This window comes from Pan troglodytes, chromosome 3 (assembly GCF_028858775.2).
Source record: "Pan troglodytes isolate AG18354 chromosome 3, NHGRI_mPanTro3-v2.0_pri, whole genome shotgun sequence".
NCBI lineage: Eukaryota > Metazoa > Chordata > Mammalia > Primates > Hominidae > Pan > Pan troglodytes.
Window position 1 is genome coordinate 156475234 of NC_072401.2, and position 26972 is coordinate 156502205.

At 37.0% G+C, this 26972-nt stretch overlaps 1 long non-coding RNA gene across 1 annotated transcript; it reads left to right on the forward strand.

Moving 5' to 3' along the window:
• Nucleotides 1-4069: 4069 nt before the first annotated feature.
• On the forward strand, nt 4070-26972 carry LOC134809924 (uncharacterized). The gene is made up of 4 exons (XR_010156728.1): nt 4070-4138; nt 16017-16105; nt 18585-18683; nt 24637-26972. It is a non-coding gene; the product is annotated as an uncharacterized LOC134809924 (long non-coding RNA).

Here is a 26972-nt window from a genome sequence, read left to right on the forward strand (position 1 = left end):
ATGTTAGAATTGATCTACCACACGTTCACAGATATCTTTTATTACATATACTTTGGTGCAGAACTAGTGTTACGTTCCAAGAAGCTGGTTTAGATTATAGTGAGGTTCACATTCAGATTTTAGGATCTGAAAAAACATATGTGGCATAAGCTACAATAAATTTAAATAGAGTAAGCAGAACAGATTTCTTATTCCAGTATAAATGAATGTGTTGGCATATTGTTAATCACTTATGTATAAAAATACTTATTGTACAGGCCAACCCAGTTAAGGTTTAATGGGTTATACATTTTGGACTACTTCTATTTCACAGTGTGTATTTTTTAAAAGGTCTATATTTCTATGACAAGTTTATTTTATATATATATATATATATATATATATATATATATATATATACAGTGTGTGTATTTTAAAAGATCTGTATTTCTATGACAAGTTTGAATTTTATATTTGTCTATGGCAAACCATATTTTGTAGAATGTCCCCTACCTACTTTTTGAAAATACCAACTTCCATAGGATAAACAATAGAAGATCATTTGTACAATTGGCAGTTTCTGGTGTTTAATAAACAAGGGTTTATGCTTCAATTCAGTGATTTAGGAGATATGATGTTGAAGGCTTAGAGAAAATAATAAAAATTAATACCATTCTATATCCATCACATCAGGAACAAGAAAGTCTCTTTTCATTCTATTCTCTTCCTTTCTTGCTCCACCTTTATATTTGTGCTATGTTCAAGCACTGGGGTGTCACGTATGTGATTTTCTTAAAAAATTCTTAAGGAACTGTGAATCTTTAAATTTTCAACTTCTACTTCTTAATATATGCTGTTCTTTATCAGTAAAAACAGAAGTAATATTCTATTTTTGCTGAAAGTTTTCTAGCTTTTCACTAGAAAAGGGATCAAATATTCAGAATTAGATTTTTTTTTGCTTATCTTAAAAAAATTTTTAAGTATAAAGCATGTCTTAATCTATTGTGACTACCCATTAAAAATTAATTTCATTAATCTAGTTTAATTTGAGGCTTTTTGAGATTACTTAAAAAATATAAATGAGAGAATTAAAGTATAATCAATATCTTATTAAATTATGGATAATAAATTTGACCTTGTCTAGGTAGTTTCTTTCCTCTATCCATATATTTATTCCTAGCAGCATTATTACACATCTTGTATTACTTATAAGCTTTCTATTCACATCTTTTATCTGTTTGAATATTTTTTAGAACTTTTAATGCCAGTAATCATATTCACGAAGGTTTGGTCATCTTACTAATTCTGGGATTATTTATAGACATTTTGGTCTATAGTGATTATTTTCATTTAATAAATGTTAATCAAAGATAGGAAAATGTTTATAAATAACAATGACAACAATAACAATAACAATTAACACTTAAAATTTATATGTATTGAATACCAGCTTAAGTTGCTGAAAGTAACAGAGGTAGAAATTTGCTTTTAAAATAAACCATTAGCTCAATTCCTAGAAACAGGTGTTAACTAAAGCCATTGTTTTCTTGATTCGAGGTACAGTATGTGATGACTTTTCCTTAAATTGCATAAATAGGAATACTTGCAGTGCAGAGTTAATTACCTTCACCTGGTTGATCGTGTGCTCTGTTTTAATGGAATGAAAAGAGACTTTCCTGTTCCTGATGTGATGGATATAGAATGTTATTAATTTTTATTATTTTCTCTAAGCCTTCAACATCATATCCCCTGAATCACTGAATTGAAGCATAAACCCTTGTTTATTAAACGCCAGAAACTGCCAATTGTGTAAATGATCTTCTATTGTTTATCCTGTGGAAGTTGATATTTTTAAAATGTAGGTAGGGGACATTCTACAAATATCTGACTGGTATTTCTCAAAACTAAACTGGTATCAATGCATATAATTTAAGTAAGTTCTAAACAAAAGTTAATTTGAATAACATTTTACTCAAGTAATTTTTATGGCTTTTGTGAAGCAGTTTACATTGGTATATGATTTGCACTAGACAAAAATGGGTGAATGTTAAAAGGGAAAGGGTTAGAAAGAGGGAAGATCACTTTGTCCTAGTTTCAAGTATCAAAATCCAGAAGTGATTTCTGTAAAAAAATAATAATAATTATGCTCTTATAGCATAATAACAAACATTATTATTAAAAAACAAATTAACACTAATTGAGGGATTAGTATGTGGCAGGCGCTATTGTTAAGTGTTTTATTTGTGTTAAGTCATTTAGTGCCCTGACAACTTTCTTTTAGGTAGGTTCTGTTCGTAGTTCCTTTTAAAGATGAGAAAACAGGCGTAGAGAGATTGAGTCCTACATATATACATGAGGTTATACCTAAGTCATACATAAGATGTTGCAGCTAACGAGGGACAGGGCCAGATATTGAATCCCCTACAGTCTAGTTCCATTTATCGCAAAATTCATTTAGTGTAAAGAATCAATTAAAAATATATAAAACTGTCGTAGCTGAATTATGAAAGCTTGAATAACATGAAAAGATCATTTATTAAATTTTAGAAGAGAATAAAATTAAAATAATGTATTTTAGAGTCCTAGATATATTAAAGTAAAAATAACTCAAGTATCTTTATAGAGACATTTTTCTATTTAGAAAATTTACTCTTCTATATAAAAATAAACTCAACAAACTATTGGCTAAATATTTTACTTCAAAACACTTTTTGGAGAAAGGCTTCTTGTTTTCATAATTTTTGCAATCTGTTATTAATTTTATTTTATCAAGCTCTAAAAATGACAAGAACTTCTTGTGTTTTATTTTGTAGACTAGTGTGTGGTAAGGTCAAGACATAAACTTAGGGACTATTTAGAATTCTATGGGAAATTTTAGATGCTTGATAAAATCCAGAAACAGAAACCAGGTGTCACAGTGTGGATATTTCTCTATACACAGGAATATGTGCTCTATTAGTTGCCTGGCAGTGTAATTGCCATATTTTAATTCACTAAATTAAAATTAGTAAATATTGAACTTAAAATGAAAGGTTATTTATTATGAAAGCAACTTACTGTATCTTGTAAGTTTCTCTTTATTAAACATGCCTGAAAACATTACCTATGTCTATTTTTCATGGTCTGACTATAAACTCCAATTTAGTCACATAATTAAATTGTCAAATGGATTCTTTAAGTTGGATTTTGAGAGAGAGTGAGTGACAATAAACATGATGGGAAAGGTATTAATTTACTTTGATTATTGGTCTGATTAAAATAACTATATCTCATATTTGTACTTGAAGAAGTGTTTCACATCTGATGGAACATTTTTTTTCATCATAATAGCTCTAAGAAGCACTTAGGAAGCTGATATGATCTGTGTTTTGCCGAAAAGGCAAATTAAGTTATGAAGAAATGAACTGACTTAATTAAGGACAAGCAGGTATTTAGAATAAGAAGCAGAACTAGACCTTAGACTTCCACTCCTTTCCAGAGACTTTCCAAATGACTGCACATTTCAAAGGTGATTGACAAGTTCTTAAAATTTTCAAATTAGATACTTTAATGTACATATTTATACCATAAGTCTGTTTCAAACTAGGAGAACTGATTTATTCTATAATAAGCTATCTATTTACTACAGACCATCTTTGTTACAGATACTCTATAGAGGAAATTGAGCTGTCTCAGTTACTTACATATCATTTAAAATCAGCAGTCATATGAAACAAAGCAATGGGTATCAGTTAAATAAAAGAGTAAAAAACAAAGGAATTTTACAAATATAGTTTATATTATTTTTTTCTAGCTTTCATTATTGTGTGTCAAGTTGTATTCCTAAGATAAAATTAATTATTATTAATTTATGAGGGACCAAAAGGGTTATCCTCTGTTTTCAGTAAGTTGTTTATCTTGTGTGTACATGTGTGGCATAATTACAAAAATTTATAACCTTCTCATAGTAATCATACAAACTAGATGACCCAGAAAAAAATGCTCTTTCATGGTATGCAAACACAAATTTGTGGCTTATTTTGAGGTATGCTCTTGTTAGTTTCTATTCTTTGTTATTACGGTCCTTTAGAAGGTGTCTTTTGTCTTTCAGTCCATCATAAACAGAAGATGGCAGTGGAAATCTTTTCTAGAGAAACTGCACTAGCAGGGACTGGAATGGGTAACTACACATATTTTTACAGTTACAACTCTAAGAATCTCTACTTTTTCTCACCATCATCAGTTATGATACTCATTAGTTAGCCCTTCTGAACTTGGCAATGTGTGCTAAATACATGGGTTGTGCAATACTCATAACCTGCTGCCTGTGAGCGTGTTAATACCTTTAAGCATTTGTCAAGAATATACCCATTTTTGTAATATTTATTTCAAGTATATCAGCATTAAAACAGTGCTGACATTAATTATGGCAGTATATGTTTGTAGATTCTGTGTAAGCTGAATTGTGAATTTAGGGTGATAATCCCAGACAGAAAAAAAACCTGGTAAAGTTCACTTTGGTTTCCTCTGCCCCACCTGCATCCTCATCCTATGTTCCAGTTTCCTCTACATTAGGATCCCATGTCCCCGCAAGCCTCTCTTCCTTCCTAGTGCCCTCTAAAGAGGTCTCATGTGTCCTGGGCTGTGCAGCCCTAGGCACATTGGGCCCTTTACCACAGTGCCCTTGCTTTCCCCACACTGCCCTTGCTTTCCCCACACTGCAACTGAAATGGACTTGATTTGGATCTGATCGTTAAAGGACCAGGCCTCTCAAGGCTTCAGTTCAGTTTATCCAATGAACTAATTTTTCACTGGACTATAACATTCGATATACCTCAAGCTTCCATGTTTAAATACGGAGAGGTTGAGGCTTAGAGAGGTGAAGTGGGGGATGGGAGAAGGCAGGAACCCTACTCTGACTCCTATAAAGAGAAGTAAAATTTCCTAGAAATACTGGTGCCAGGGGAAAATTTCTGTTCTGTTTCCACTTCCCTCTTCCTCTCCCAATGATTAAAAATGGAGAGAGAAATTGAATGTTGGTTAAAATATAGTTAAAATACAAAATAATATTACATTTTAAAATTAAAACAAGAACCACATTATAGAAAGAGCAGAGGCATATTAACTGTAAAGCTAGTGAAATTTAAACTCCAGGCCCCTCATTGGTGTGGTCCCCTTCCAAGGCCTTACCATTGTGCTCACACAGTCAAGATGTTTTTGTAAGTTTTCTAAGAATAAGATATTTTATCTGCAGTTTTTAACAAAGCTTCCATAACTTGTATTAGCTTCAGGCCCCACAAAAACCTGGATCTATTCTATTTATGGTTAATACTGAGTCTAGTTAATATAATTTTTAATGTTGAGGAAGTTACCAAACTTTTTAAAGTCTCAGTTTCTTTGTGTCTGAAATGAGAAGAAGAATAATCATGCTTGCTCAGATGCATGTAGGTTTGTGGGGTTGTAAAAGAAAGACAGCAGGGAGAAGAGGAAGGAAGAAGGATGGAAAGGGACAGGGGAGAGAATGTGAAAGTATGTTTTGAGCTACAAAGCAATATACATGAACAAAATACAAAGTGATCTTAATGAAATATTTCTGCAGCATGTGACCTCCTCCTGTCTCTTCTTAGCATATTACCCATCGTTTTACTTTTTAATTGATGATTTAGGATTGCTCTGTTGAGCACATTAAATGGATAGATTAATTCTCCCTTTAATGTCCATTATTCTGCAGGTCTGAAAAAAATAAACCCCCACTTTGTTTAAGTCACTGTGGGTTTTATGTGGTTGGTTGGTTGGTTTTTCAGTTTTTGACGCAGTTAAAAATAATCTAAATGATACTGATTTTGGGAAGGAATTTGGGAACTCTGCGTACAAAGAATTATTTTCCAAATCCTATTAAACATTTTCATGCTGGACCAAATTTTTCTTACTCTTTCTTCTAACAGAACATTTGCAGCACGTTGTCTGCTTTCCGAGGGGCAGGGTGGGACAGTTTGACACACTTTGATGTTACTGCATCACAAGAGTTACAGCTTTCTAGTTTCCAATATTTGTATCTTTTCTCAAATCCCCACCTCCTTCAGTAATCCAGTTCTACATTTCAGGTGGCTGCACCCCATTTCCAGGGACTAAATTCTATATAAGTCAAAGTTCTTGGTCTCAAACAGCATTCTAACTAATTTAACCCGAAAGGGGTTTATTGGAAGTTATTAGGTGGCTTACAGAATTTTGGGAGCACCGTATCAACCATTTTGGATACTAGTCAGTCAAAACAAAAACTGAAAATACCAAGGGTTCTAGGGAACTACTGCTGCCCTCGGCAGGTAGGACACAGCATGCCAGAGTCCACCTCAGTTTTTTCAGAACCACGTGGCTCCACCTCCATGCTCCCCAGAAGACACAAATTCCATCTTGATGCTTATTTCTCATCCGAGTCCTGGGCAGACACCTCTGTTTGTCAGAAGCTTAGGCCACATGCCTGCACTCTAACTTCAGGAAGATGGGGAAATGTTTTCAGTTCCCAGCCTCTATAGTACAGTAAGGCAGCAACAGAGGAGTTAGAATGAGTGCAGAGTGAGCCAGCCTACAGAATCCGCCACAGTGTCTTGCTTCCTTACATTTCACTGTGGGACTTGGGGCAAGATACTTAACCTCTCTAACTAATCCATGTTCCTAATACGTAACATGAGGATTTGGACCCCATGAATTCCAAGAGTTCTTACCGTAATACAATTCTGGGTCTGTACTAGTTAGAATTCTGGCTTCTAGTGATGGAATCCTTACATGACCCTGTGAAATTAAGTAAGTAGAATTTATTGGCTCTCCTAACCTAACTGTGGAAGATCAGGGGTGAAGCTGGCTTTAGGGGTGTCTGGCCCTTCTGGCCTGCCTCCCCTCTCTGCTTTCTCTGTGTGTGGACTATAGAAACCAGCTTGTCCTTCAAGCTGGAGAAGCAGCTGCTTATGGTACCAAGACTCATATCCAAATAGCTCTGAGGTCAGAGAGGAAAAGAGCTCCTCTTTTTCTGAATCAGTTTCTAAGGTTCAGAAGGATGCTTAGCTAAGCTTGGTTTGTGTGCCCAGTCCTGTGGTCAGGGAATGGAGTCTTTAACTAGAGAAAGGCAGGCTACCAGAGAAGTGTTTTGAGGCAGTCAGCCACCTCAATCAGTGACCAATGCAGATTCCAAAACGTAGTGTGCTACGATATGTAATGTGGGGTTTATTAATTTGTTTTCAGGCCCTTATGATGTGTAATAATGTTGTGTGGGGCTTAATGGGCAATAAGACATCATTGCAACCTGCATTCAGGGAGCATAAATTGAATTCTATAGATAAAAGCAAACACAGTATGGAGTCTTATCTGCAAATAAACTATATAATAATGTTTTTAGGGAATAAAAGCAAACACAGTATGGAGTCTTACCTGCAAATAAACTATATAATAGTGTTTTTAGGGAATGATCTGAATCCTAAAGCAGATGAATATGGAACTTGAAGGAAGAGACTGGCTTTTTTTTTTTGCCAAGGATTTTGCCCCAAGTCATATTCCTAAGCCAACTCATATTTGACTTAAAAGATCACAGGTAAAATCTAAAATTGATTTTTTTCCTTGAACTTTTTGCTTTTTTATCTATTTTTTTTTTGGATGTTGACTGTGTTGGTATTTAGAGAGCCTCTTCCTTTGGGAAGTTACATTACTGTACTGGAATATGTTTTGCTTCAGCAATAAATATGACGATATAGCCTTTTGGTCTTATGCTTTATCAACATAGCTTATATAACAGGAAAAAAATATATTTCCTCCTTGAAATAAAAAAAATTGGTAGTGTACCCTAAAATATATCTGTACTTTAGTAGCATTTTGCACACTAAGTTATACTTTGTTGGCAATTAGATTGTTGAAAATGTGTGAAAAGTTTCAGCTGATCAAAGTTTCAGCCTTTGGTTCATCATACAAATGTGCTTCTTAGTTTAATAATCTGAAGCACATGCATATTAAGTAGAGAAAACTAATTGCAGTAAATCCTGGAAATAATCTGGATGTTTCAATAATGTCACATTGTTTTTTATGAATTTACTTGTAACACTGTTACATAAGGGTTTATTTTTACATTGTTTTAAGTCTTGTTGGCCTCTGTTTCTCTGATGATTATTAATAACTATATGATTTAATTAGATTTTATATTTATATGTCATGTCAAGGCTCTTGAGTGCATTTTATACATTTTTCTACTTGAACAATGTCTATAGATATAATGAAATATACATATTCTGTATAGTTATTCTTTCTAGAAATTTGTATTGTGATAGGAAATAACTAATTTATATACTTCAGCGATAATGGAGGATCACTCTTTGCTTTTAAACATTGGATATATCCATTCCAGTAAGTGGAATATAACCATTTTTAATGAGACCAAAGTCATTTTAATGTCTATGTATTCCAGCATTTTTGTTTCTTTTTCATTTTACAGTAAGTGGTTCTTAAACATAAATGGAAATCTTTCATATTCCATGAAGTTGATCCACAGCCTTTGATGAGTGCCAATCATATATAGATAGTTGTTGGCTTGGTGCAAATAAAATTAAAAGCCTAGCATTATAATCGAATTGAAAAATCTATTGGAAGAGACTGGTTACTAAAGATGAAAAGTATCCTTGTGGAACAAAACAGAAACATTGATAGTGGGAGTCTAATATGTTATAGCAATACACAGCAGAAACATCCAGTGCAGCCTCGGGTACCAGGGAAGTAATGCTTAAACTGAGAATGGAAAGATTATTAGTAATGATGCTGAGCCTTGTGGAAAGAATCACAGTTAGAGGAAATAACATGTATGAAAGCCCAGAGGTGAAAGAGAGGTTGGCAGCTATGGAGAAACTGAAATAAGTTCCCTTCAGCTGCAGCAGAGAGATGGGGTCAAGCAAGAGAGAGGTGTTAGGGAACTGATAACAGAAAAAGCCTGACCTGGGATGAGATTAGTGGCACTAAGCGAAATGGGCAGATTCAAGAGGAGGACCTACTGATTAACAGGTTTTGAGAAACAAGGGAGAGGAGGGGAATCAAGGATTTTTCCAGACAGCTTGGGCAACTGGGTGGATGTGGTGCTGTGCATGGAGGAAGACAGCACAGGAGAAGAAGCAGATTTAGGGGGAGTCTTTGGGACGTTTCAGGATGTCCAGTGGGGAGCTGCTTTGGTGATAAAGACTGAGGAGACATCAGCATAAAACTAGTAATTTCATACCAATACCCAAAGGGTTTGCAAAAGAAGAGGAGGTTTAGAAGTATCTGCCAGAGAGGAGAAGAAAAGCAAAGACAGAATGCTTTTAAACATTCAAGGGAAGAAAGTCTTTCAAATGGGACTGAATGGTCATCATGCCAAATGTTACACAGAGGTCAAACAAGATAAGAACAAAACAGTTCCCATTGGATTTTGCACTGAGGATGTTGCTGTTGACCGCTTGACAGTTTCAGTCAAGTGGTCAAGGGTGAATCCAGATGCAGCGGGTTGAGAAATGAATGGGAAATAAGGAATTGGAGATAGTGAATGTAGACAGCTCTTGTAAGAAGAATGTTAATGAAAAGGAGATAAAGATAAGGCTGTAGCTGGAGGAAGATGGGAGGCCAAGGGACAGTTTCATTTTTTATTTAATATGAGAGAGACCTGAGTGTGTTTAACCACTGGCGATGTGAAATAACCGGAGGAGAGGGGAAGGCCGAAGACAGTGAGGGGCTTTGGGGAGGGTTGCAATCAATAGAAGGGGGCCTCTGAGAAGGTGGGAATGATGGGCTCCATCGTCACAGATAAGGGGGCTCTCTTCAATTGTAAAGGGAGGAAAGAGTGGGATCAGTAGCAGTTAGGAGTGCTTTCACTTGCAAATAACAGAAAACCCAGCTACCAATAGTGCCTCACTCAAGCAGATATTCATTTTTCTTGTATGACAAGCAATTTAGAGTAAGCAGTTGCTGACATTGCTTCTGCAAGTTGATGTCAGCCCTAAGGGGTTGACATCACTGCATTTCCCTTCACCTTTTCCTTTCAAACTGTGCTCAAGGCAGGAAAAGGGGGGAAGGGATGGTATTAGCTACACTTGGTCATTTAATCAGGAAAGTGTCTCCAGAGGCCTCCGGGAGACTTCTGCTTGCATCTCATTGGCCAGTACTGTGTCCCATGGCCACTCATAATGACAAGGGAGACTGGGAAAGATTTTTTTTACCCTCATAGTGGGAGAAGTCAAGAGAGATAAGATTTGGGAATGACAGATTAGTTAAATAGCAGCATCTACCACAGAGCAAGTGCAGATAATTTGTAAATTTGGTAGCATGCAGGTGAAGGACTTCCCATCTGATAGTTCTGTTGTCTCTAAAATTGGAAATAAGATAATCTGTGAAGTCAGGAATATAACTTTTGAGAGTGGTGAAAAATAGGAAATGCCCACTTTGGAGAACTTGAAACACGGGACTGATGAAACAGTGATCTCTGAACTACCCTGAGATTTAATTAGCGATTAGAGATTGATAGGGCACATGCCTAGAGAATTATGTGACTTATCAAAGAGTGATGACCAGACAATGAGAATATTATTCTTCATTTGTATTATACTTCTTGTGAATATAAAACATCCTACTGAATGCTTTTGATTTTGAATTCTGTTTGTATAAAATTCATATTGTAATTTTTTGAAAATGTGTTTATGCTGTATAAATCATTACCTACTTGTTTTGTTATAGGTATGTCTCTTATAAATTTACATATATATTTATGTGGATTTTTTCCCCACAGCTTTTTATTTTAAAAACTTTCAAATATATAGAAAACTTGAAAAAGTAGTACAGTGAACACCCCCCATGCCATTCACTGACTTCCACTAATTAACACTTCCCCACATTTTCCTTCCCCTCTTCTTTCTTTCTGTTTCTTTCACACACATCACACACTTTTTTTTTGAACCATCTAAAACTTTAAGTTGTAGACAATAAGACCCCTCAGCCCTACATACTTCTGCATTCATCCGGCACGAATGAGAACATTCTCCTATGTAACCACAATGCAAGAATTGCACCTAATCAGAATGAACGCTAATATCCCTAAACTTCAGTGTGTTTAAGTTTTCCACTTGTCCTCAAATTGTCTTTTGACTCAAAGAGTCTGAAGCAGAATATTTCTCGCTGTGTCACCCAAGCTGGAGTGCAGTGGCGCGATCTTAGCTCACTGAAACCTCCGCCTCCTGGATTCAAGCGATTCTCTTGCTTCAGCCTCCCCAGTAGCTGGGACTACAGGTGCACGCCGCCACACCTGGTTAATTTTTGTACTTTTAGTAGAGACGGGGTTTCACTACATTGGGCAGGCTGGTCTTGTACCCCTAACCTCAAGTGATTCACCCGCCTCAGCCTCCCACGGTGCTGGGATTACAGGCATGAGCCATCGCGCTCAGCTAAAGAAGAATATTTGAAAACTACATTTCTTTTTTTATAAATTAATCTAACAGGTTTGGAAGTGCCCTTTAGCAGTAGGCTTAATGTTGAAATTTTGTTTCCATTTGTGAAGGCTTTTCCGGTCTTTCTAGATTTTCATTTTGGATGCACACTCTAGACAGTATCTGCCTGTGTGTATATAACTGAAACTTATATTGGCTTTTCTCTTCAGCAGTATCCTCTTACTTCCCAATTTGATGACCAACCTTTCCATCCTCCACTTTGACTGTGGCTGAGTACTGTGTGATAGATAAAAGATATCTATATTATCTCTTACACAAACCAATTAAAGCCTCTATTTGAGTAAATATTATAAACTGTTGCTTTCATTTTTAAATGGTAAATTTAACATACTTTTTATCCAAGTGGATAAAGTAGCTGTTTTATGGCCATATTAGAACTATTAATTAATAAAATAGAACCCAGTGACTGAGATGGAGGTATTTCATATGAAAATTAAATTTACTTTGTATAAAATTGAAAATGCTGGTGATTAATGTTCCCTGGATGCAGGATACAGTAGGAAACACTGGGTTTTTCTAAATACAGACATGACTCCTTATCAAGGAACTGGAATTCTAAAACAACATTGAAACGAACATGTAAATAAAAGACTTGATAAAGAAATAGAGCATGTACACGGAGATTATTTGCCAAATGCAGGAATAAGATTGAAGATATTTAAACAGGCACAAATTTCTTGATGATTTATTTGTCTCTTTTAAATTTTCATATAGATTTAATCTGTTAATAAAAATAGGGTGACTGTGATTTGAGTAACTTTACAAGCACTTTCAAAACTGTGCAAAAGTATACAAAGTTGTCAGATGGGTGGTGTTTGTTCCTGCTGGACTGCTTTGATGTATGCTGTGTTATACGGGACTGGCCACAAGTTTTTGGCCTCTTCAGGTCCCATAAAGCTTGAAACTTTTGTGTTCACACTGAGCTCCTGGCATCATCAGCCACAGGAGCCCAAGATGCACAGACTCACCTAATATGCACCCCGGTTATTAGCAATGAACTTCTCTGCTCCCAGTGGACTAGTCAGTTTCCAGTGTTTGAATTATTTATAATTTAAAAACTAGAGACATAAAACTACACTGAAACAGACATGTCTCATCATCTTTTGCTCAGGGCCTTTTGGTGATAAATGCGCGCATATGAACTCGGGTTGAAAGATAATTTCGATTGCCTGCCAACTGTGGCCACCACCTGAGCAGTCAAATCTGGCTGAATAAAAACATGACTGCACTGATGGGGCCTTATTTTAATTTATGACCACGAATCTATGGCCTTTATGGGTCTGACTCCGTAGCTCAAATCCATTCACTTACCTGCAGTACTAGATCACTGTTTCTTACCTCCTCTCTGTCCCCCTTCACGCACTCTGAACTGGTGGTTTTGCATCATATTTCACTAAGAAAATGAAAACAACAGAAGAGAATTTCTTCCTTCTCCCATCATCATCATATCTACAAACTTACCTGGATCTACGTCCGTGTAACTGCAGCTTCCTCTTTAAGCCCACATTTCTCCATTTTCTTTATCTTCACTGACCCGGAGATGAAATTTAGCATTTCTTGCAATTGTGAACCTAGATAGTCAAACCATAGGAATATTAGCTGTAGCTGTCCAATAAAAAAATCTACAGATATTTTCATCTCATTTCACTTCTTACAGATATCTTGAAATAAGTATGTGCATGACTTCTTTGAAGTAACTGTGGTTACTATGTTCACTGATTGATCTCATTATTTAATGTGTTAATTAAAAGTATGTATTTTACTATAAAATAACTTTTAAAATATTTTGATGACATATTTTCTTATAATTTGTTTTCTTTTATACCAATTCTAGATACACCAAAAATATAAAAATGTTTTATTTTATGCATTTAAAATATTATTCAGGCGGAGCGCAGTGGCTCATGCCTGTAATCCCAGCACTTTGGAAGGCCGAGGTGGGCGGATCACCTGGTCAGGAGATTGAGACCATCGTGGCTAACACAGTGAAACCCTGTCTCTACTAAAAACAAAACAAAACAAAACAAAACAAAAAACTACAAAAAATTAGTCAGGTGTGGTGGTGGGCACCTGTAGTCCCAGCTACTCGGGAGGCTGAGGCAGGAGAATGGCATGAACAAGGGAGGTGGAGCTTGCAGTGAGCCAAGATTGCGCCACTGTACTCCAGATTGGGTGACACAGTGAGACTCCATCTCAAAAAAAAAAAAAAAAAATTATTCAGAGAAGGAATCTGAGGGTTTTAACAGACTTTCAAAGGGATTCATGAAAGTCCATGCCTCCTCGAAGTATATTTTCTGCCACAACCTCCCTTTTCAGCTTCTAAATTGATGTATGCAACTGCCTACTCAACATTTCCTCTTGGATATCTAATTAGAACCTCAGATCTACCATGTCCAAAATCAAGCTCCCTATTCTTACCTACTCCCAAAACTTGTGCCTCTTACAGTCTTCCCCCCACCTCAGTAACAGGTGATTCCATTCTTCTAGTTGCTCACACCAAAACCCATGGAATCACCCCGACTCTTCTCTTTCACAAGCCACATCTGATCTATTGGCAATTTTGTTGACTTTATCTTCAAAATCAGTTTCATGCTATCCATACTGGTTCATTTGTTCAGTAGTCTCCTGATAGCACCCATTGCTTCCACTACTGCCTACCCTGCCCCCCAACACACGTATACACACCACACACATACCTTGTGCTAAACCTCAGTCTAAATCCCTCTCCTCTCTTGCCTGGATTGCTGCAAAGGCTTTTTATTTTCCTACAGTCGCTACCTTTGCAACATCCTGCAGCCTGTCTCCACACAGTGTCCAGAGTGACCTTGTGGCGGTGTCCCACTGCCAGTAGAGCAGAAAACAAACTCCCTCCATGGCCACAGAGCCCCCCTCAGAGGGATCATGCCCATCTCACTGAGTTCACCTCCCACCTCTCACCCCTAATTAGCTGCCTTCTTGCTCTTTGAACATGCCAAGCCCAGGTTTCTTGTTCTTGCTGCTGCCTCTTCTCCCTGGAAAGTGCTGTTCTGACATCTCATGATTGGGCATCAGCTCAGATGCAACCTCCCCAGAGAGGCCAGCCTCTATCACCACAACTACAATAGTGCCTCCCCTAGTCACCCTCTGTCCTATTACCCTTCTTATTTTAGTCTGTAATTTATGACTTACTTGTTCATGTGTTTATTTCTTTCATCTAAAGTGTAAGTTCTCAGAGGGTAAGTTATTGTTGTAATCGCTACTGGCTTTCCAGCACTAAGAATCATCCTGGCTCATAGTAGGTGCTCAATACATTTGTGGTCAATGGATGGATGAACTAGGTGCCAACGATAGCAAAAATACTGTACAGAAGAATGTATCACTTAGACAGGCTAAAGCTCATTTAAAGGGAACTACATGGGTATATTCAAATACTGTTCCTCATTTGTCATGATTTGAATGCATAATTCTAAGCCCTTACTTTTTATATGATGGCTAACTCTTATAATAAAATACTTATGTTCAATTTACTATCCTGATGAATATTAGCTAATTTTCTTTATGGTCAGAGTTAAAAATTTAGAAAAAATCTCCAGGTAAACCAGGGATACGTATTGGAAGACAAAAGATACTATTTTGTAATTAAACAATAAACTGAGTGAATGAGCTTTAAAAATAAATAATGTATCTTTATTTTAAAGGCCAACAATTTAACAAAAATTGAAATAATCTTTACAGTATAGGTTCTAGAATGAACAATGAAAACGTATCCATGCCGTCTTATTTTAGATACGTAGACAATTGAATTGGTGCTGTGTACATACAAGAGGTTACTCTTAGATGTACATGTGTCATTATAATCAATGCCAAATATATAAAGACCATACCGGCTTGTATGTTTGGCTGTTTATAATGCTTTAAATACTAATTCATCTTTTTAATTTTCTTCTATGTATTTTGTTTGTGAACAATCATAATATTCCATGCGACCTAGATAACAGGAGTATGCAATAGTGACTTTGTTGGGAGTTTAAGCAGAGTTCAGTAGCTATAAAGGATTTCACTAATAGGAAAAGAATAAGACAAACTCTCTGTTGACCTTTGTTTCACATTAAAATGACCGAAGTTTAACACCAAAATGACAGCTGGTTAAAACAGCTTGAGATTTCAAAGTGCTTCAGTATATATAAATATTATGACTGATCCCATAAGTGTGTTGGAAGACACTTTAAGAAAGGTCCTTGGTTTAACAGTTTTCTACATTCTCCCATTTTGGTTGAAGGGAAGTATCACTCAAAAAAAGTTTTTTGTCTTCTGAATTTAGAGAAATAGAATAATTTAAAACATGTAGCTGAACTCAACAGAACCAAGATTGAAGGTTAATACTGTGGATGGAAATTACTACTTTGTGGAGAACCCTAAGCTTCAGATTCCTGTAGTTTGATAATACGATAGATACTTCTCTATATTAACTTTAGGTAATGAGTTGCCAATAGTATATACATTCTCTGTCTCTCTCTCTCTATATATATGTATAGAATACATTATTAAAATGTTTTTTTACCACTTCTTTTTCTGCAACAGAACATGTTAGGACAAGGCAATTTCTCAGGGATCAAAGGTACATCATGGCAAACTCATTCCTGCACTTTGGTCTCACGGTCTTTCAAAAGGTGCGTTCCTATCAAGCCTCAACTCTTTAAAATTATCTTGGCTTTACTACTGAAATTTAAATCAAGTTACTTTTTATCATAAACATTTTATAATAGTTACTTACAGTTTTCTGTTCAGTTTTCCATGGGCAAGGAAAACTTGGGATGACAGAGTAGAAAGAATAGGAAGCAAGCGTGATAAACAGAAGTCTGAATGACGTAATTTGTTATTAGAATAAATTATCAGCAGGACAGAGTTCAAGCAGAAGCTTTCCCATGAGGCATGTAACATTTCTAAAAGGCATCAACATCAATTGGTGAAGAATTAATTCAGAAAGTGGAGGTTGGCTAGGGTCGTGTAATCAGAGAGTGAGTGCAGATTTGAGGGTGGAGGCTGCGCAGCTGGCAAAAGGCTGGGCCAGCTTCCCGCAGGCAGGTGAAGGGAACAAGAGGGAGATAGCATGTGTGGAAGAAGCTGGGAGGAATGATTTTCTTTACGTGTTTACTTTCTAAGCTTTTAAAAGGCATGCACATAGTACAGATTCAAACAGACAACAGAAAATCGAATGAGAATTAAGTCAGCTTTTCACCCCAACTCCCAGTCGCTGATTCCCCTCCCAAGGGCCAACACTGTCTTGCAAATCCTTCCAGAGGTACTCTACGCATGGACAAGCATTTATGTGCAGTTCTTCCTTTTTTTTTTTTTTTTTACCCAAAAAGTAGCATTCTATACAATGCTTCCACTTTTTACATAGGTGGCATGCAAGGCATACCATTCTACACTGTGCATTCCTAACCAAATAGAGTATAGACTTCATTCCTCTTAATTCCCTTTTAAGAGCCACATTATATGCAGATGTGCCTGTCTCCAGCTGATGGACATTTAAGTTATTTGGTCCTGGACAGAGAACTTGGAGGTTGTAGGACAGGAATAAGAGGGAGATAATTTTTAATGTATACTACTTTCTTGACTTTGATAATGTGTATGTAGTTTGCATATTCAAGGGGAAAAACATTCGAAGAGTCAAAATATAGTCACATGCCCCCTTTGCTTAACAACCTTCTGTAAATTTTTTTACTGTGAGGATAAACCCAGTCCAGACCTACATGGCCTGCTTGGGCGGGCCTGTCTGTCTCCCCAGAGCCTTTTGGGGACTTTGCCCTGGTCCCCACACTCCAGCCCATCTTTCAGTTCTTCTAACATGGACTCTTTTTCACCTCAGCAGTGAGAAAGCTCATGCACCTTTGTATTCTCCCTGCTCCCTGAACCGCTTATTTCCTTTACTTATTCTCTTTTTGGCCTGCAGGGAAAAGTTCTCCAATCTAAATTGGGTCCCCTTATTAGTCTCTGTCATAGAACGATGAAATTATTTATTGATATGTCTGGATTTTAGTCTTTGCTGTGGGTACCACTTTTTACTTCATCGGTCTGGGGTAGTGGGAGAAACATTTTGTTGAGATTCAAGAAATCTGAATTCTGATCCTACCACTGCATGGCATGACTGCGGCCTTCAGCAAATCACTTAACTTCCCTGGCTTCAATTTTCTTACCTGTAAAATGAGAAAAACAGACTGGTTGATTTCTAAGGCCCTATAATTTGTGGTATTAGAATACTGTGAATACATAGGATAAAGTGAAATACATATAAATGTTGAATGCTAGTATACTCTTTATATAACATGGAATGCATTTAAATATTGAATGCTTGTATAAAAGTATTTTATGTTACAAATGAATGTTTAATTTCTTTCTTCAGAGTTACATAACTTTATGATTATTCCTTACAGAATAGTTTCCTAATTTCTCCCCTAACTTTTACAAATGTGTCAAATCCGCAGATACCCAGACAACATTCAAAGATAAACTTAATATACAGACTAGTATATTCTAATATGCCAATACCCAGACAACATTCAAAGATAAACTTAATATACAGACTAGTATATTCTAATATGCCAAACCCTAATTTTCTTATAATGCCCTCCTTGCAATATTTTTATAAGGCATTTATAATTTTTTATTATTGTGGATCCATATTAGTTGTACATATTGATGGGGTACGTGTGATATTTTGATACAAGCATGTAACATGTAATAATAAAATCAGGGTAGTTAGGATATTCATCACCACAAGCATTTATTATTTGGGTTAGGAATTTTCAATTCCATTCTTTTAGTTATTTTTAAATATACATTAAATTATTATTAATTATAGTTGCACTATTGTGCTACTGAACACTAGATCTTATTTCTTCTATCTAACTGTATTTTTGAACCCCTTAACCAACCACTCTTTATCTCCTGCCTCCCAACTACCCTTCCCAGGCTCTGGTAACTATCATTCTACTCTCTATCTCCATGAGTTCAATTTTTTTAACTCCCACATGAGTGAGAACATGCGATGTTTGTCTTTCAATGCCTGGCTTATTTTGCTTAACATAATGTCATCCAGTTTCATCCATGTTGCTACCAATGACAGGATTTTATTCTTTTTTACAGCTGAATAGTATTCCATTGCCTTCTTCCATTCATCTGCTTATGGACACCTAGGTTGATTCCATATCTTGGCTATTGTGAATAGTGCTGCAGTAAACATGGGTATGTAGATATAGCTTTGATATTCTGATTTCCTATTTTTGGATATGTACTTAGCAGTGGGATTGCAGGATCATAGGTAATTCTATTTTTAGATTTTTGAAGAACCTCTAAGCTATTCTCCTTAGTGGCTCTACTAATTTACCTTCCTACCAGCACTGCATGAGGGTTAAGGCATTCTTTCTATCTAGAGTCTATAATTTAAGTTATTACCTCATACAGTTATTTCTCATTCTTGTTTTTTATTAAATTCTAGAACCACTAGAGGGTGTATATGTTCAGAGAGAACAAAAAGTTCATTTTTTTCTACTCTCGACATAAAGACCTCATGTGAAAAGTTTCTGTTTGAGGAAAAGACTAAAAATATCTGATTGCATTTTGGTTTTTGGAGCAATGGGAAATTCTCATCAAAAAAGCAACCAAAAAAAAAAAAAGACTTTTTGCAACACATTTTAAGATTTTTGTTGTCTGTTAAAATAGGTAATTCTACAAAGTGAATACTTAAATTGAAAGAATGTATCCAATAAATACTATTCAATTCAGTAAATGTGATGAAAATTGTCTGCCTTCTTAGCTCTTTCAGCTTTCTCGGCTCTAAGAATAATTTGCTCCCATTCCATAAGAATTTTTAATTGTAAAAGTATTCCTTCCTTTACTGATTCCTACTTTAAAATTCTGGACACTGTTTTAACTTGTATTTTCTGAAGAGCTAATAGTGCCTTATATTAGAAAATTAACCCTGTGTTATAATGGACTGCACAGGGTTATATTATAATAACTTAGCAAACTACTATATTGTAAGAAGGAAATTGCTTTGTGTATTCTTTTTTCTTCAGCTCTTGGTCTGACAGCAGCTGTTGAAGGGTGTCCAAAAGTATTTCTGATGATAAGCTAAAGTCAGTCTTTCACATCTAAGTCTTTCCCCTTAGATAGTTGGCTGGATAAAGGTGAGAGCAGGCAGGTGTAGGAGTTGGAGGCCTGTGGTTCTGGCACATCTTGTTTATTAACTCTCCTGAGCTCACTGGGGGTTCTATTTTTTTTTTTTTTTAAGAGACAAGGTCTTGTTGTGTTGCCCAGGCTGAAGTGCAGCGGCTGCTCACAGATGCAGTCATTGCACACTACAGCCTCAAACTCCTGGGCTCAAGAGATCCTCCCACCTCTGCTTCCTGAGTAGCTGGGACTACAGGCATGCATGAACACACCTGGTTTTCTGTCATGATTCTTGAACATTAAGCTTGACTTATCTGAGAATCACCTGTATTGGTCCTGGATAAATCAACAGGTTAATTGGTCCCTGAGGTTAAAGTTCTCATGAGATAAGTGGCTTTTCTAGCAAATAACATAATAGGGCTGAGCTAATCTATTTTTCCAACCACTAATGTACAAGTGGGAAAATCTGATTCAATGACAACTAAAGGTGGCTTATTTAGCATCATATAAAATTAGAGAAAGTGATCAACTCACTTAGGTGAGTATTTCTTCTACCAGGATCCCTAGTTCAGACAGTTTCTCTGGGTGGTTCTTTTTGTTTCTAGTAAGTGAAGCAAACTCTTATACTTAAGTGAACTTTTCTTGCTGCTTTGTGTTCTATCCTTTTGAGATAAGATATGATATGTTTAGATTTCTGGATTCCAGTATGTATTGGCATCTGTTTAGTCAGGAATACATGGATTCTCTTTCCGTCTAAAAGTCAGATTAGGCAGAAAATGGCCTCAAAAGAGTTGTCTATCTTGTTTATTCCTTTCTCTCCAGAGCCCTGTATGAGAAGGGTCTCACACCCCCCGCACCACTCCTCCAGAACTGCCCAGGCAAGGTCCTCCATAACCTTCATTTTGCTTAATACTATGGTCTATTATTATCATCATCTTAAATCCTGAGCATAATTTGACACAGTTGGGCACTCCTCCCCTCCTTTACGTACTTTCTCAACTTGGTTTCCAAGGCACTGCCTTTGCGTGGATGTCTTCTACCTCATTATCTGATCCTCCACCCCCTCCTTTTCCTGACTTCTATACATTGCGATGCTTCAAGACATGGCCCTTTTTCCTCTCTTCTTTGCTAGCTGCTGTCACTCCCTGGATGATCTGATCTTATTTTTTGCCTTTAAATACCACCTATATGCCAATGGCTCTCCAATTTATTCCTCCAGCTTCTATGTGTCCCTTGAACCCCAAGCTCATATACCAGCTGTGTACTTAGCAACTCCATCTGGGTGCCTGGTCAACATTTCAAACTTAACACGTCCCAAACTAAACTGCAATTCCACCCCCATCCAACCAGCTCCCTGCCTTTTCTCAGCAAATGGCAGCTCCAAGCCAAAAATCTTCCTGTTATCCCTGACTGCTCTTTTTTTTTTTTTTTCTCATGCCCTGGATACATGATAGCTGTGCCCGTATCTTCAAAATAAGCCAAGCATCTGACTACTTCTTATCACCTCCTCTCTTGCTACCCTGGTTCTAGCTGCCATCATCTCTGGCTTGAATGACTGTGATAATCTCTTAACTGGTCTCCCTGTTTCTACTTCCCTACCATCACTCATTCTCAAAAGAGTGATTCGTTAAACATGTAAGCCAGGTGATATCATTCCTTTGTTGCAAATCCTCAGTATTACCTAGAATAAAAGCCAAAGTCCTTACAGTGATTTAGAAAGCTCTGCCCAGTCTCTGACCCTCTCCCAGGCACTCAGGCTCCTTCTGCCCTGCTGGCCTCTTTTTCCCAGCACCCACTGCCTTGAGGTCTGTATGTGCTCTTCCCTCCCACTCACATGCTCATCACCCCCTCCCTCACTTCAAATCGTAGCTAAAAGATCACATATTCAAAGAGAACAACATGACTACCCTATTTAATAGTGCCTAACATCTAATGTTTCCTCTTCCCCTTCCCTTTCCAGCTTTATTTTTCTTGAGGGCACTTATCTTCATGTGACTTACTATCTACTGTACTTATTTTTTCTTTATTATCTGTATTCCCTCCCTTGCCGTATTTAGTTAGTTTATGTTCATTGTTGTAACCCTAACACTGGAGGAGCTCCTGCCCTGTAGCTGGCCCTTAATAGATCTTTGTAACATTAATGTATGATTAAGAAAATGTTTGTGATCAGACATGGTGGCTCACACCTATTATCCTAGCACTTTGGGAAGCCAAGGCAGGAGGATTGCTTAAGGCCAGGAGTTTGAAACCAGCCAGGGCAACATAGTGAGACCCAGTCTCTACAAAAATAATAATAATAATAATACAAAAAAAATTTGCCAAGCATAGTGGCGTGTACCTGTAGTGCTAGCTACCTGGAAGTCTCAGGTGGGAGGATCACCTGAGCCCAGGAGTTTGAGGCTGCAGTAAACTATGATTACACCACTGTACTCCAGCCTGGCAACTGAGTGAGACCCTGTCTCTTAAAAAAGAAAGAGTTTGTGTTACTGGATACCCTGATTGGGTGGGATGGAAGCACATTACATCTGTGTTAGAGTCCAAACCATAATATGTGAAGTTTTGCTTTATATGTTTGGCTGACTATTCAACAAATATTAATTGAGCATCTACTCTGTGCCAGGCACTTTGCTTGGCATTAAGGATAGAGCCGTGAGCAAAACAGGTCTCCATGCTTTTAGGAGCTCATGAATGTTCCTCCATTGAAAAATTTATTTTGCAATATTTAATATATAAAAATACATTAAAAACATGTTCTTTATATCAAAAACATATAAAGAATAATGAATTCTTGTATGCCGTCCTTACCCATGAAGAAATGAAACATTACCATTGCAGGTAAGCCTCCATTTCCTCCCTTGCTGCCATAGGTAACTGCTAACCTGAATTTTTTATTTATCAATCTCATGCATTTTAAAAATGTGTTTGCTACATATGGATCCCTAAACCACATATAGTACTATTTTATGTTTAAATGCTGTAAAAGTGCAGGTCTGCTTTTTGCTTTGTTCACTCATTGTTATTTATGAGATTCATTTGTGTTGATACACATAAGCTTTCCTTTTCATTGCTGTGTAATATCTCACTTACTCATGCATTTCCCTGTACCCTGCCACCTTACTTATCCATTCCTCCATGTCCCCTGCTTCTTAAAAGGGGAATGGATAAGTGAGATATTTGTAGGTTGTTTCCAGTTTTTTGATACCATAAATATTGTTGCCAAAGATGTCCAAAAGAACTTTCTGCAATGATGAAAACGTCCTATATCTGCACTCAACAAGACTGTTGCCACTCACCACATGTGGCTATGGAGCACTTGAAATGTAGCTAGTGTGACTGAAGAATCACATTCTTAGTCTGTTTAGTTTTAGTTAGTGAGATTGATAACTATCGTATTGGAGAACACAATTCTACCTAGTGTTATCTTTGGGTACATATGTGAATTAATCTTTGGCTGTAGTTCTTACCACAATCAGACCTGATGCACTCTTTTATTAATAAATATTTTGTATCATCCCACTTACTATCTTGAAATGAAATTCATAACTTATCTGCACGCATTTTAAAAAATCATTGCAATACACTTTCTATGATATAAAGTAAAAATGTAAGAACAGTAATTTTAATAAAATAATATTTATTTCAATATGTCAGTAACCACAAATACACTCCACTACATTAGGAGACATGATGAAGCAGTTCACAGATGCAGAGTCATAGAAGATTGTGAGACTGGTAACTCAAACACTGCAAGTGATGCAACTATTGGTAATGTGAAGAACTCTTGGTAACATTCTGAAGAAAACACAATTCAGGCTGCCTTTATCTAGTAGTTGCATCTCTGAAAAATTCGGTATACAATAAGACCTTACAGAGTACTTATTATTTATATCTAAAACAGGGTTACGTTATACTCTTAGATAATTATAATCGGGTTTCCCACCTATATAAATGTTCTACTAGACCTTCTAAAGTCATGAAGGACCCAGCACAATTCTTTTTTGAATGAGACCATCCAAATTTCAGGACATACAGGATATCTGGCCCTTACCTACTAAATGGCAGTAACACATACACACACACACACACACACACACACACACACACACCCTCCATCACTATTATAAGCAGACCTGCCTCCCAGGTGTGGCACTAGTTCTGTTGAGACCCATTGGTCTATGGTACATACCCAGCAGCAAAACCACTGTCTCTTAAGATATGATCTTCTTCAACTTTACCAAATATGAGTTTGTTCTCCCAGTTACTCCAAAGTTTTCCAAAGGGTTTAGACCAATTTACATTCCCACTGCAAGCATATACAATGTATCATTTCTCTAAATATATGCAGTTTTTACCTCGAAAGTGACACTTTTCCTAGGTTATAGTTTTGCTGATCTCAACAGTTGGCTGTTAAAAAACGTAACTTACCTATGTTCTATAATAACTCTTTGTACATCTCCCTCCAAAGTAGGACATCCCACTTTTTTAAGTAAACGCAGAATAGCATGCCTGCTAACCTGAATGTGGGTATAGTCTCTTCCACCATTTTTCCCATTGTTGCTATGGCCCTAGAAGACCTAAATTCTAGCTCCTCTTCACTAACCCCAGGGACACCTATCTCCATCTCCTTCCACCTCCCTTCAGATTTCACAGGGATCTGATGGAGGTCCGCTGGGCCTTCAAGGCACTAAAACACCTTGAAATCTGAATCCCTAGTTTCATAGAGCAGATGCAGAGTGAGGTAAATGGAGCCAAGTCCATTACTATTAGAGGAGTCATGACAACCTGACCTTTACACTTCTGATTATAGCTGTAAAGCAGTTATTGCCACCATAATGGCAAAATTCTCCACAGCTCAGTGGCTCACAATAGCAAGCACTTATTCTCACACTCACAGGCAACTTCAGCTGGGCTGATGGAGGTTCATCCAGGCTGGGCAGCTCTGCTTCAAGTTGCACGTTGGCTGGGTTTGGTTCTAGGTTTTGGGTTGGGTTTGGGTCACCTCCTCATTTTTTATTCTGCGACTTAGGATGATGGGGCAGAGGCCAACCAGGCCTCGCTCTCCAGGGAGATCACTGGAGAACAAGACAATGTGTCCACCACTCAAGCATATTGAGAACTGCGCTTGCGTCAAGCATATTGAGAGCTGCTGCTTGCGTCACACCTGCTAATTTCCAGTGGCCAAAGCATGTCACATAGCTAAGCCCAAAGGTAGGAAAATATATTCCACTCTGAGGAAAAGGTGGGAGGGAGTGTTTGCTGAACAATAACCCAGTCCAACTCAAAGCAGTAAACTTTTGTAATGGGATAGAGTTTGTGATTAATAGAACATTTTTTCTTTGATCACCAAAACATAGCAAATGTATCTTGATAATTCCTCTTAACTATGTTGTTTATTTGATATAAAAGAGGAAAAACTATTAGTGGACCTGGTTGGGGAATGGGTCACTCTAATTACCTGATCGTTCCTACTAAGTGGAGGTTAACCCTTCCTATGAATTGCATCTGCCTTGACTCTGGACCATGTACATGACTACTCAGATGAGGTGGCCATATGTATCACATCTGGACTTTTTTCTAGGCTCATAAGGTTGTTTTGGATATTGTCTTCATTGTCCACTTTCTAAAAATTGCACTTTGCAAGTCATCTTTAGGTTAGGAATCAGGATGGTATTCATAGTGACAGTATACTCATAAAAATACAAATGTCTCTGATAATTGTGTTGGGTTTCAATAAACTTTATTCTTTAGAACAGCTTTAGGTTCATGGTAAAATTGAGCAAAAGTTTTCAGAGAGTTCCCATATATCTTCTGTCCCTGGCACAGTCACAGCCTCCCCCAATATCAGCATCTCCCACCAGAGTGGTACATTTATTATAATAGATGAATCTACATTGACAGATCATTATCACCCAGAGTCCATAATTTACATTAATGTTCACTCTTGACATTGTACACTCTATAGCTTTGGAAAAACGTATAATGACATGTCTCCACCATTAGAGTATCATACAGAATAGTTTCACTGCCCTAAAAACCCTCTGTGCTCTGCCTATTCATTTCCCCCTTTCCCCTAAACCCTGGCACCCCCTGATCTTTTACTGGCTCCATAGGTTAGCCCTTCCAGAATGTTGCATAGTTGCAATCATACATACACATGGAGCCTTTCAGTTTTTCTTCTTTCACTTAGTAATATGCATTTAAGGTTTCTCCATGTCTTTTCATGGCTGAATTGCTCCTTTCCTTTTAGTGCTGAACATTATTTTACTGTCTGGAGGTACCACGGTTTATTTTTCCGTTCACCTACTGAAGGACATTTTAGTTGTTTCCCACTTTGGGCACTTATGAATAAAGTTGCCATAAACATTCATGTGCAGGCTTTTGTGTGGACATGTGTTTTCAGTTCCTCTGGGTAAATACCAAGGAGCACGATTGCTGGATCATATGGTAAGAAAATGTTTAGTTTTGTAAGAAACTGCCAAACTGTCTTCCAAAGTGGCTGTATCATTGGCATTCCCATCAGCAATGAATGAGAATTCCTGTTACTCCTCATCCTTAACCAGCATTGGGTGTTGTCAGGGTTCTGGATTTGGGGCATTCTAATAGGTGTATAGTAGTATCTTGATGCTGTTTTATTTTGCATTTCCCTGATGACAGGATGTGGAGCATCTTTTCAAATGTTTATTTGCCATCTATACCTTTGTTGGTGAGGTGTCTGTGTAGTTCTTTGGTCTGTTTTAAAACTGGATTGTTTTTGTACTTATTGCTGAATTTTAAGATTTATTTGTGTATTTTGAGTAACAGCCCTTTATCTGATATATCTTTTGCAAACATTTTCTCCCAGTCTTTGGCTTGTCTTTTCATTTTCTTGACGGGAAACTTTTAATTAAACAGAATAAAGCAAAAAAACAAAAAAGTTTTGAATCAGACATTAAATATAAAATCTCAGAAACCGTAAGCACGTCTGAGACATTAGGTTTCTTTAAAAAGTGATCATCAAGGTAATCAAAGTGCTTATGAATTTCTTGACAAAATTAGAAAGCTTTAAAAACTAACATCAATTGTTAGTAAATTATATGAAGGGGGGATCATATCTGTCTCGTTCACCCCTATATCCCTGGCAGAGTGCCTGGCATACAGTAAGTGTTCAAAAAATATTTTTAAGTGAACGAATGTTCATTGTGGGTTAGCAACATTATAGATGTTATTTTATTTAATCTCCTTGGTAATCTTAAAAGTTAGATTTTGGCTGGGCATGGTGGCTCACGCCTGTAATCTCAGCACTTTGGGAGGCCGAGGCGAGCAGATCACAAGGTCAGGAGATAAAGACCATCCTGGCTAACACAGTGAAACCCCGTCTGTACT